Raw genomic sequence first — 12,951 nt, forward strand, 5'->3', positions numbered from 1 at the left:
AAGAAGGTCGCTGGTTCGAACCTCGGCTCAGTTGGCGTTTCTGTGTGGAGTTTGCATGTTCTCCCTGCCTTCGCGTGGGTTTCCTCCGGGTGCTCCGGTTTCCCCCACAGTCCAAAGACATGTGGTACAGGTGAATTGGGTAGGCTAAATTGACCGTAGAGTGTGTGTGGATGTTTCCCAGAGATGGGTTGCGGCTGGAAGGGCATCCGCGGTGTAAAAACTTGCTGGATAAGTTGGCGGTTCATTTCGCTGTGGCGACCCCGGATTAAAAAAGGGACTAAGCCGACAAGAAAATGAATGAATGAATGAATGAATAAATAAAGTCATAGTGTAATCTCTGGGCTTGCTGCAAACAATGTCTAGGCTTGCTGCATCACAAACACCAAAATTTTAACAATTTATAAAAAAATGATTTCAGTGTATGAGTTTGCTCAATGAGCATGAGCAAATGGGTCATGGTTTCACAGTGTTATATTGCAATTAGTTTTTATTTCACATGACTTTTTTTAGAGCTCAAAATTAACGATGTACCAAAGCTTTATTTGTCCTCTGGGCGGCGATAACCTACCATTGATCCACCAGTAGCAACCGGCATTGAGCTGGAAAATTACTTGAACCTGGCAACCACGGACATACTGTAGACACTACTGAACATGTGTAGCCTACAGTGTCTGGCGTGCGTTGGCTGCTTTTCCTTCTTCCTCTCAGTTATATTCAATCCAGAACTGCTCCGTAAAACATTAACAAGAAGCTTTTAAACAAACGACAAATAGGGCTGGATTAAGTTAATATTAACCACCGGTCTGTAAATAAAATGTTCATCCAGTCGTCTAGACGATGAAAAAAAGCTTCATTTTTTCGGGTCAATAAGGTTGCCTCGCATGGTTTTGAAATACTGTACACTTTACCTCAGGTAACAGCCTATGTGTTGCTCAAAACCACACACAAAATTGTAGCTGCACAATGTACAGTTAAAGTGAAATGGTTTCTAATGTGTTATTATGCTATTGTTTTCTACTGTAAGCAATAGCATACTGTGTAAAAACAGTTTTTATTTTAAAGGATGGTTCACCCAAAACTGGAAATTCTGTCATCATTTATTCAACTTCACAATCCTGTTTGAGTTTCTTTCTGTTGAACACACAATATTTAAAATATATATGTTGGAAACCCAAAACCGTTAGCTATTTCCATCTTTGGGGATGTAAACATTGCTTGACTTCTATAGTATTCGTTTTACCTACTACCTACAGGTTTTTAACATTTGTTTTACAGAAACAGGTCTGGAACTATTTGAGGGTGAGTAAATGGAGAGTATATTTTGCATTTTAGATGTACTACTTCTTTAAAGTATCGTTGGCTATACTTTTTTAAATATTAATTTCAATATATATTTTAACCAAATTCAAGGTAATAACACAGATTTCAATTTCTGAAACAAGAATTTACTGAACTGCAGGCCTTCACTTCTTTTAGTCTTAAGAATCATACTGTAATAATTGTGTAATGATTTCTTGCTCATATATTAATATCGTTAATTACCAATTTACTCATTAAGAAATTGAATTGCTGAAATGTTATCCATCTTTTTGCCCTGAATGTGGTAGACTAGCTAGTATAGTATTATGACTGTCAAGTTGTTTTATTTCCTGTATCCAGTAATTAATAAGCCAATAATTTAGATAATTTACTTTGAAGCAGGACACTTTGAAACGCGTCACGTAACACTATCATGCTGTTAAAAATGCATGACAGTTTTTTTTTTATTATTAAAGTCGAGTGAAATAGTAGGATTAATTAAGCACACCTTTCTATTTCTTTCAAGATTAAATCGACTTGTATTACTTTGTATTGTAAAGTAATGTTTTATGAATATATTTTAAATATATGTTGAATATTTGTTTGTGAATATAATTGTAGTTATTCTGTTAAAATTAATTTTTTTCAGATGTTTGAAACAAAGTCAAAGAGCTTTGTTTTAACGATCTAAGTGCGAAGTCTAAAGGGCATGGTGCAAAAGCATTAAGGACATGTCCAAATCAATTTTTGCTGTTTTAAGATAGGAAACATATGGTCTGTGTGGCAGAACATGGTCTAACGGGGTTGTGTTTATTCTTTTAATAAGTTATGAGTGTGTTTTGAGAATTGCGTGCATTAAACCAATCTGAGTGTCATCTCTCATTCCCCAGTTGCGTTGCGTTATGTAGACAAATTTAAGCTTTTTTTTATTAAAACATGTTTTTATTAAAACAAATATAAATATGCACATAATGAAAACTTCTACTAATAATAGCATTATACAAATGCAAATTGTCATGAATAAACAGACTACCGAGCTGGGTTCTAAAAGGTAGCTCTCCAAGGTAAAAAAGGAATGGAAGGAGGCAGTGGTTTTTATACTTATGTAGAAAATAATCATTTTAAAATTTTAATCTTTTTATTTTTTTTATTAATCTTTTTATTGTTTTTAGCATAAGAAAATAAACAATAGCATAAACAGAACAACAAAAAAAGGGTACAAAGGTTGTTTTAAAATACACAAATAGTCAAACACAACATAATACAATATCATCCAGAAAGCTTGAGGAAATAAAAAGAATTACATATGAAACAATAATTTACAGAGAAATGTGTTTGGCTCCGCCACTTGACTTATGCCAAACCATTCCCACCTATAAGAGTTACAAGTCAGCATTACTGATATAAAACATAATTGGATTCCAGATTTTAAAAAATGTGTTTAGTTTGTTTGTCATCCCATATTCGCATTTCTTCCATGGGCAACACGTAACTTAAGCTCCTAATCCAAATTTCAAAGACAGACAGATAATCTGACTGCCAATTTTGTAAGCTTATTTTCTTTGCTAATATCATACACAAAGATACTGCATGTGTTATATATTTATCTCCTATTTCTGAGGTGTCTCCGAAAATGGCCAATTTTGGCTCCGGTGACAGATCGATCCTGTATACCTGCCAAAATGAACTGATTTTATGGCATGACCAGAATGGATCCTTTAATTTTTTACCTATACAAAGATATTTGTGTTTTACTGTACTTTCTGTGTCTATTAAGCAATGCGTACGCATGTTTTGAATACTTAATGCTCTTGTTAAATTACAAATCTCTGCACCATTGACTTTGGACCAGCGTTTAGTTGGCACACCCATGAGTCCACAAAGTGGGGCAAAAGGATTTGCTATTTAAACAACATGGTGCAAAATGTAAAAAATTAAACCTACGCTATAAACCTAAACCTAAAATAGCAACAAATCACATCCGATGCAACTGCCATTGTTTTGCAACGGGTGTGATAGGGCCCTATGTATTTAATACTCCAGCTCACCCATGAGCATAATTTCTGCTGCAGTCCCAAAAGTTGTAATGAAGACCACAACTCCCATGATTCAACACGCAGTCATGCCATCATCAAAACATGCCTTTGTTCCTCCTTCCTGTTATTTAAATTGAAATGAAAATCAGAACCTTTTTGTCACTTACAGTTGGTCAAAATTATTTACCCCCGTTTATTTTATTTTATTACCCAATTTCTGTTTAACGGAGAGATTTTTTTTCCCCCAACTCATTTCCAAACATAATAGTTTTTATAACTTATTTTTAATAACTGATTAATTTTATCATTGCCATGATGACAGTAAATAATATTAGACTAGATATTTTTAAGACACTACTATACAGCTTAAAGTGACACTTAAAGGCTTAACTAGGTTAATTAGGTTAACTAGGCAGGTTAGAGAAATTAGACAAGTTATTGTAATACGATAGTTGATCTGTAGACTATCTAAAAAATATGTAGCTTAAAGGGCCTAATAATATTGACCTTAAAAGGGATAAAATGGATGAAAATTAAAAACTGCTTTTACTCTAGCGGAAATAAAACGAATAAGACTTTCTCCATTAGAAAAAATATTATCAGACATACTGTGAAAATTTCCTTGCTCTGTTAATCATCATTTGGGAAATATTTTAAAAAAGAAAAAAAATCAAAGGGGGCTAATAATTCTGACTTCAACTGTGTGTACACTAACTCTACAAAAGGTACTTATATACATATGTTCTGGGATTAGTCTGGAATAGACCACAGCCAAAATAAATCTTGTGGTGGCACAGGTGGCAAAGTGTGGTTCCACTTGTGGTGGAATTCAGTGTAATGTTATATTTTTGTTTTTGGTAAATGTGAAATGTTATGTGGTTTTATGTATTCGATTAATTGCTTTTAAAATAATGCAATTTAATCATCAAAGTTATTTAGCAAGTACAAATAAATATGAATAAAAATCAATATTTAGTTTAAAAACACAGACAAATGAACAAACTGAACAAAAGGCATTACTATATACAGTTGAAGTCAGAATTATTACCCCCCCTGAATTATTATTTTCCCCCAATTTCTGTTTAACGCAGAGCAGATTTTTTTTAACACATTTCTAAACATAATAGTTTTAATAACTCATCTCTAATAACTGATTTTTTTTTATCTTTGCCATGATGACAGTTAATAATATTTTACTAGATATTTTTCAAGACACTTCTATACAGCTTGAAGTGACATTTAAAGGCTTAACTAGGTTAATTAGGTTAACTAGGCAGGTTAGGGTAATTAGGCAAGTTATTGTATAACGATGGTTTGTTCTTTTTCAGAAATCAGAAAAAGCTTCATTGACAGGTATGTTTGCACGTACGAGTTTGTTTTCATGACAGAGCTTCTACAGTGCAACAGAATTACAGAGACAGAACAAAAAAAACAGATAATAAATATATAAAAAAGCAGTAATTAATGAATACAAATATACAAATAGAAAAGTGTATGTAGAGCTATATTCCTATATACAATGTTATATGTGCAGCTGTTATGTGCGATGGCATGCAAACTGTGTTGTTAAATAACTGTATATTTGTATAAAAGTGGTGATGTTGGTTCCACAATTATTATCAAGTGTTCATGAGACGGATTGCCTGAGGGAAGAGACTGTTTCTGTGTCGGGCTGTTCTGGTGCGCAGTGCTCTGTTCGGTCAACCAGAAGGTAAAAGTTCAAAGAGGCAGTGTGCTGGGTGTGAGGGGTCCAGTGTCACTGTTGTGGATCTATCTGCTCTTCTATGATGTGTCTGCGTGGTGTGATTGTTTATCTGTGTTTGTGGTGCGAGTATGATTAGTATGTGTGCGCTTGTCTCTGTGTTTATGTGGGAGTCGCGTGTCTGTCGGTGTTGTTGTTTTCATGTCATCAGCTGGGCGGTCACATGATCGTTGTCACCGGTAGCCGTCGCCTAGCACCGCTCAGCTGATAATCAGTGCACCACAGGTGTAGCGTGTTTACTGCGTCTATAAATGTTCAGCGTTCCTGTCTCACCTTGTCAGTTCGATGTCCTCACTTGTCTATGTATCTTTGTCAGGCTCTCCCCGTTGAGTTCGCTGGTGTTGTGCGCTGGTTGAAGTTCTACCCGATGAACTTTTGATTCGCTCTGTTGACGGAGAATTATTGCTCCTAATTCTTTCTCCTCTTGTGATCTTCCGACTACCAGCCACCCTGCCTCTCTTTGTGATTTCTTCTGTGTGTCAAAATAAACTGTCACTTGCGTTTGGGTCCCTTCGTCTTCTTTGAACTGTGACATCCAGAGTGATTTTGGCAGCCCTTCTGCTCGCTCTGGATAAGTATAGTTCTTTGGGAGAGGGGAGGGTTGTATTCGCTCAGCAGTCCGAACTATTCAACATAGTTTTTGGAAGTCGGATTTGGTAGCTGAGCTAAACCAGACAGTTATTGATGTGCAGATGACTGATTCAGTGATGCAGGTGTTGAACTGTTTCAGCAGCTCCTTTGGGAGCTGACGAAGAAATCTCTGATGTGCTTTTTTGACAACGAAGTCAATGTTAGTGTCCCACTTCAGTTCCTGAGAGATGGTGGTGCCCAGGAACCTGAATGACTCCACTGCTGCCACAGTGCTGTCCATGATGCTCAGTGGGGGGAGAGCAGGGGGGTTTCTCCTGAAGTCCACTATCCTCTCCACTGTTTTGAGTGTGTCGTGCTCCAGGTTGTTGTGTCTGCACCAGACAGCCGACTCCTTAACCTCCTGTCTGTAAGCAGAATCATTCCCGTCCTGAATGAGGCTGATAAGTGTGGTGTCGTCTGCAATCTTCAAAAGCTTAACAGAGGGGTCCGTTGAAGTGCAATCATTTGTGTATTGTGTGCAGAGGGGAGAGGACACACCCCTGGGGGGCGCCAGTGCTGATTGTGCGCATACTGGATGAGAATTTCCCCAGCTTCCCCAGCTGCTGCCTGTCCGTTAGGACGCTGTCCACTGACAGACAGAAGTGGGCAAAGGAGAGCTGAGTTAATTTGAGCAGGAGAAGTTTTGGGATGATAGTGATAAAAGCCGCGCTAATGTCAACAAATAAGATCCTCACGTAGGTCCCTGGTCTGTCTTGATGTTGCAGAATATAATGGTGTCTCATATTGACTGCATCATCCACAGAGCTGTTTGCTCTGTTGGCAAACTGAAGAGAGTCCAGTGAGGGTTCAGTAATGTCCTTCAGGTGGGCCAGCACCAGTTTTTCAAAGGAATTCATGACCACAGATGTCAGCGCAACCGGTCTGTAGTCATTTAGTCCTGTAAGTTTGGTTTTCTTTGGGATGGGGGTGATGGTGGAGCGTTTGAGGCAGGAGGGCACTTCACACAGCTCCAGTGATCTGTTGAAGATCAGGGTGAAGATGAGGGCCAGTTGGTTAGCACAGGATTTTAAACAGGCTGGTTTTATAAAATCGGGGCCTGGTGCTTTTTTCCTCTTCTGTTTCCAAAAGACCTTGCACACATCTTCTTCACTGAACTGAAGTGCAGGTATGGGGGAGGCGGGGTGTGGTGGAGGTGTTAATAGGGGTGTGAAGAGACGTTCAGAGAGGGTTTAGGGGGTTTTCTCAAACCGGGAGTAAAACACATTCAAGTCGTTTGCAAGTCGTTCATTGTCTACAGTGCTGGGGGATGGTGTCTTGTAGTCCGTGAAGCTTTTTAAACTTTTTCACACGGATGCTGAGTCGCTAGAAGAGAACTGACGCCTAAAGCCTGGTTTATACTTCTGCGTCAAGTGACCGGCGTGACCCAAGGCGCATGCAACGCACGTAGCTGTGCATTTATACTTCAGCACGCTGTCTCTGTTGGTCTGAATTAACACTTCCGAAATGCTAGTGGGCAGTGAGGTGTAAATGTTTCTCTGTCGAGTTTCTTCTCTGCTTTTTTGCTTTTCCTGAACACTTCCTGGATGTATAAGTGGCTCAAACTCGCTCATTTTGTGGCAGGAACCGGCGGACGTGCAACAACTTTAACTATGAGGTAAACACAAAACAAAACTTTCCATCAGGAGCTCCTTCCGGTGTTTGACGCAGAAGTATAAATCAGCCTTTAGTTTCTCAGAATAGTTCCTTTTTGCGACTCTGATCTCCTTTTCCAGTGTTTATTTGGCCTGCTTACACAAGGCCCTCTCTCTTTTCCTGTAAGCAACCTCCTTGGCTTGACGTAGCTGTCTAAGTTTTACAGTGAACCACGGTTTGTCACTGTTGAACGTGAGTTGAGTCCTGGTAGGAATGCACACGTCTTCACAGAAACTGATATAAGATGTTATAGTCTCTGTGAGGCTCACCCAGATCGTTTGCAGCAGCTTCAAAAACACTCCAGTCAGTCAAGGTCAAAACAGGTCAAAACAGGCTTGTAGATCCCGCTCTGTTTCGTTAGTCCATCTTTCACAGATCTTAATACAGGTTTGGCTGTTTTCAGTTTCTGCCTGTAGGTTTGTCTGAGATTAATCAAACAATGGTCAGAGTGTCCCAAAGCTGCTCGTTGGACGGAGCGGTATGCATCCTTTATTGTGGTATAGCAGTGATCCAATATATTACTGTCTCTTGTGGGACATGTAACATGCTGTCTGTATTTTGGCAGTTCACGGGATAGTTTTGTTTTGTTAAAATCCCAGAGAATGATTAAAACAGAGTCTGGGTGTTGTTGCTCTATCATTGTGATCTGATCAGCTAGTTTCTGTATTGCCAGGCACGCATGCGCATGTGGAGGAATGTAAACGCTGACAAGGATGAACGTGCAGAACTCGCGCAGTGAGTAGAAAGGCTTAAGGCTGATTTATACTTCTGCCTCAAACGCCGGCGTATGCACCTCCTAAAAAATGTAACTACATGTCGCAACGACGCGCAGCGCAAGCTCTGTGATTGGTCGGCTTGGTAGCGCTGAAGAGTCTGGGCAGGACCGAGAGCCGCGTGAATGGTGCGAGCCTGATGGAGCGATTGTTTACAAGTGTGGAGTCCCGTGACCGAGCTCCGGATGGAAAGTTTTGTTTTGTGTTTACCTCATAGTTAAAGTTGTTGCACGTCCGCCGGTTCCTGCCTCAAAATGAGCGAGTTTGAGCCACTTGTACATCCAGGAAGTGTTCAGAAAAAGCAAAACAGCAGCAAAGAAACTCGACACAGAGGAACATTTACACCTCACTGCCCACTAGCGTTTCGGAAGTGTTAATGCAGACCAACAGAGACAGCGCGCAGAAGTATAAATGCACAGCTACACGCGTTGCATGCGCCAATGGTTATGCCGGTCACTTGACGCAGAAGTATAAACCAGGCTTTACAGTTAATAAACAGTGCTTCGAGATCTGGACAGCTTATTTTCTTTAAAACTCTATAGACAATTGAAAAACAAAATAGCTTAAAGGGGCTCAAAATTTTGACCTTAAAATGGTTTAAAAAAAACAAAAACTGCTTTTATTCTAGCCAAAATAAAACAAATAAGACTTTCTCCAGAAGAAAAAAATATTATCAGACATACTGTGAAAATTGCCTTGCTCTGTTAATCATCATTTGGGAAATATTAAAAAAGAAAAAAAAATCAAGGGGGGGGGCTAATAATTCTGATTTCAACTGTACATAGACTCACTATTCAAAACCTAATAATGTACTTATGTACTTTATCCATATTCCTTTTTGAGCCACAATATTATTAATACAGCTTCTTCTTCTGATATATCTTTTCTTCTTTGCAAAATACATCCACAAAATCATTGAGATTTTTGGCTTTTGTAAGTAAACAAGCCAAATAAAATTAAGGTGCTATATAAACTAGATTGTAAAAAAATTCAAAATGCATTCATTAAATGTTTTGGATTTTTGTTTTTTATCAGATAAAACACAATTTTTCATAAAAAAAGAAAAAATCTTAATAAAAAGTGTGCAATCTTATGAACCCAAAGTCATGTTTCATCTCTCGTTGTCAAACAATACTAAACCAATTATGCTATAACAGCTTTATCCTTAGGCGGTTCAGTCCGCTGTGGCGACCCCGGATTAATATAGGGACTAAGCCAACAAGAAAATGAAATGAAAAATGAAGTTTATCCTTAATAATAATAAAAAAAATCGGAAATTGAACTTGAGATTGTTGTGGTAAAGTCAGCTTATCTGCTGCAGTTGAACATCAGCAGTTTATTCTCGAGGTGCAGCGTCAAACATCTATTAGCACAGGAGTCACCAACATGGTGCCCGTGGGCACGAGATAGCCCGTGAGGATCACATGAGTTGCCCACCGGCCTGTTGTAAAAATAGCTCACCAGTGCCGTTTACCAGAAAGCTGAGCATCAAAATCTTTTTTACATTACTATAAAATACTTTTTAAATCACACTTGCATTGGTGTAAAACTGAAAATTACATGAAGTTATACTGTATGTAAAAAGCCATTTCAGACAAAGGGCATGTTGCATATTGATATTTACCTGTTTTCCTACCTCATTGTTGACAACTATTGTGAGTCAGTGTCTTCACATAGATGAATATCATAAATTAATAATAATAACATATAAAAGTAAATTGAGCAAATTTTGTTATTTAAGTGTGCATCAAACTGGTAGCCCTTCACATTAATCAGTTACCAAAAAGTAGCTCTCAGTTTCAAAAAGGTTGGTGACCCCTGTATTAGCACATACTTAAAGGGGGAAGGACAGTGAATCAGTAACGTCAGTGGCGCTAATTAATTCACAATAATTTAATGGCTGCATTTTATTTATTTTTTTATTTATTGAAATATTGTGATTACGCATAAATGCATAAGTACATTTTAATTAATAATATCAACAGCAAAATCATATTAGGGTGGCCAGAGCTTGCATAGGGGTGGCTGTTGGGGGTGCCCCTGAATACGAGAGAGACTGTATCAGACAGGTACGCCTGAAGGATTTTATTCCAAGGTACACACAAATCCAACACCGCCCCATGTCAAGAAACACTGATGCTTACTGTCAAAGGCTACAATTTTTAAGGGCATTCGTTACGACATAAATCGTTTCCTCTTTTAATTTTAATATTTTGTTCATCAGCACCATGGAAAAATCCGACACTCAAGATGTAATCTTTAAACTTATAAAAAATTGCAATTGTACGGCAGAAGATTGTGATACAACACAACTACATTAATTAAATTCTTACTTTCCGCTGACCGAAAATCATCCACCCACACAGTTGAGTGGTGGACTGGCTCAAACTAAAATATAATTAACATAATTTACTTTAAACTAATTTCGTATATAGTTTGTCTCTTTGTTTAAATATTTTTCTTGGTCAGTTATCTTCTAGATAAAATAGCCTTGAATGGTAGCTGTTCCATGCGAGAAGGCTGCGCAGCAGTTGATCTAATCTGTCTGATGAAAGGCAGTTCCCCCAACTCAGGTGCTGATGAGACTGCGGTCTCAACTCCGTGTGGAGGATCAGTATTTATCTCATTAGTTTTAAGCCTTTTGGCAAATGTCTCAATTAAGTTTATTTGTTTTAAAGAGCGATTACTCATTGTGAACCTTGTTTTAAACAATAGCTATCTGAATTGTAATTTTTAGGTGCGGAAAAACCGCCAGCAAAACTAAAGCCAATAGATTTCTTTACCCATCTCCCACCATACAAGTACATTTAAAACACACAAATGCACACCTTTATTTATTATCATTTTTTCTTGCTTTGGCAATATTATGTAGTAGTGTATACAGTTTAATAATCAATTTCAATTATGTAATAAATAAATAAATAAATAAATAAACAAAGTGGCATTGATTCCTGCCCTCTCACGGTAGGTACGCAAAGTGCGTTACAGCTGTACAGCAGCAGGCACCACTGGAATCAGATATGATTCTGTCCTGATTTTGTACCTATTATTGCAGTATTACTGTATTTAATTTATTTGACTTCTTTCTTTTTTGAGGGTGAATCTCAGACTTTGTTCAAAATAATAAAAAATGCCTTTGTTTGTGATGAATACACACCCTCTAGTGGCGAAAATATATACTGCGCCTTTAAGGCATATGAAAAAGGTGCCAAAAGCCCCTTTCACACAGTGATACCGGTAAATATCTGGAAAATTTCCGGAACGACTTTACCGGTATATTCAAAAAAGCGCTGTTCACACAGGCGAGGACGTTACGGAATTTTTCCGGAAAAGAGCATTCACACATCCATTCCAAAATACGGTAAATTCTGACATCATTCACCACAAATGAGCTTTAAACGGCTGCGCTTGTATTTGTAAACATTTGACTAAATTACAAACTCTGTGGATGATCAATATTGTGAACAACTTTCGCAGGATCACTTTCGCATGTCGAGATGTTCATAATATGCGTGTGCAGGCGCTCACAGGCAGTACACAGGCACACGCAAAGCTTGAAGGTAAACAAACAGCGGCTTATCATAAGCATCTCATCGATGATTATTTACACAGTTGGCATTAAGAAGAACATATAAACGTGATCTGACTAACTTCTAGCAGCTAAATGTGTCTGGAAAAAATATTCAAAGGCTTTTATTCTCACAAACCGCGCGGACATAAATGCGTCTGACTGTTGTGATTGGCTAAAGCAGACGTCTCACGTCAGAAGTTCTAGATGTGCACGCGCTTATTACGGTAATCTTCCTTCTGCATTCACACAGCGCAGCATTCCGGCAAATTGCCGGTAATGTTACAACTTCTCTTTCCGGAAAATAGTTAGAACGAATTTACCGGTATTTTCAAAAAGGACCTGTTCACACATACAACCTTTCCGGAAAATTGCCGGTAATTTTCCGGAAAGGTCTGTATGTGTGAAAGGGGCTAATGACAGGCTTGAGAGAGTTCTTGCTTACAAAAAACATGTACAGGCTAGAGTGATTTTCACACATTTTGACAAGACTATCATCCGGAGACCAGTTTTGTACACCTCTAATGATTCCTTTTTATATGAGGCAGGAAAAATAAACAATAACGCATATACTGAAGGAAAGAAACAAACAGAATTAGCTTAAAGACACAGTTCACTCAAAAATGAATATTTCCTCACCTACTCTTTTATGAATTTCCTTCTTATATTGAACACAAAAGAAGTTATTTTGAAGAATGTTGCGAAAAAGTAGACATTGACATCAATAGAATGAACCAAAAATACTATGGAAGTCGATTGTTTGTTTTCCCTCCAACATTCTTTAATATATCTTACTTTGCATTACCAGAGGAAGAAAAGCAAGGTTTGAACAAGTGAAGGATGAGTAAATGATGATAATTTTCATATAAACCAATGCACAAATGGGTCAAGGCAATGAACACATAAAATCAGTATTGTTTGATTAAACAGCGGAGACATTTGATTATGTTTACACTTAACCTCGGATGAAGAGGTTACGTAAGACGTGTGTAAAATTTATGACATTATGTAATACGCTGGAGGAATGAGGCCAGGTTGTTCTATTAAAGCAAGCTAACAGACTCGTAACACAAATTCAGCACACTTGGCTCAATTCTTGTTTAACTTACTGTAGTTGCAGCCACTTTAGAAATCCAAAACAGTGTTCAAAGGGCAGTGGGTTATATTGCTGTTCTGACCCTGCGCACGACTTTAATGCATTTGTAAATAAACCTGAAATCTGTAGATCAT

At 38.0% G+C, this 12,951-nt stretch overlaps 1 protein-coding gene across 1 annotated transcript in view; it reads right to left on the reverse strand.

Annotated features, from left to right (window-relative positions):
- LOC141381148 (uncharacterized) overlaps nt 1–12,951 on the reverse strand; it is a 587,543-nt gene that overhangs the window by 119,725 nt on the left and 454,867 nt on the right. The gene's annotated exons all lie outside the window — the stretch shown is intronic.

This window comes from Danio rerio, chromosome 3 (assembly GCF_049306965.1).
Source record: "Danio rerio strain Tuebingen ecotype United States chromosome 3, GRCz12tu, whole genome shotgun sequence".
Taxonomy (NCBI): domain Eukaryota; kingdom Metazoa; phylum Chordata; class Actinopteri; order Cypriniformes; family Danionidae; genus Danio; species Danio rerio.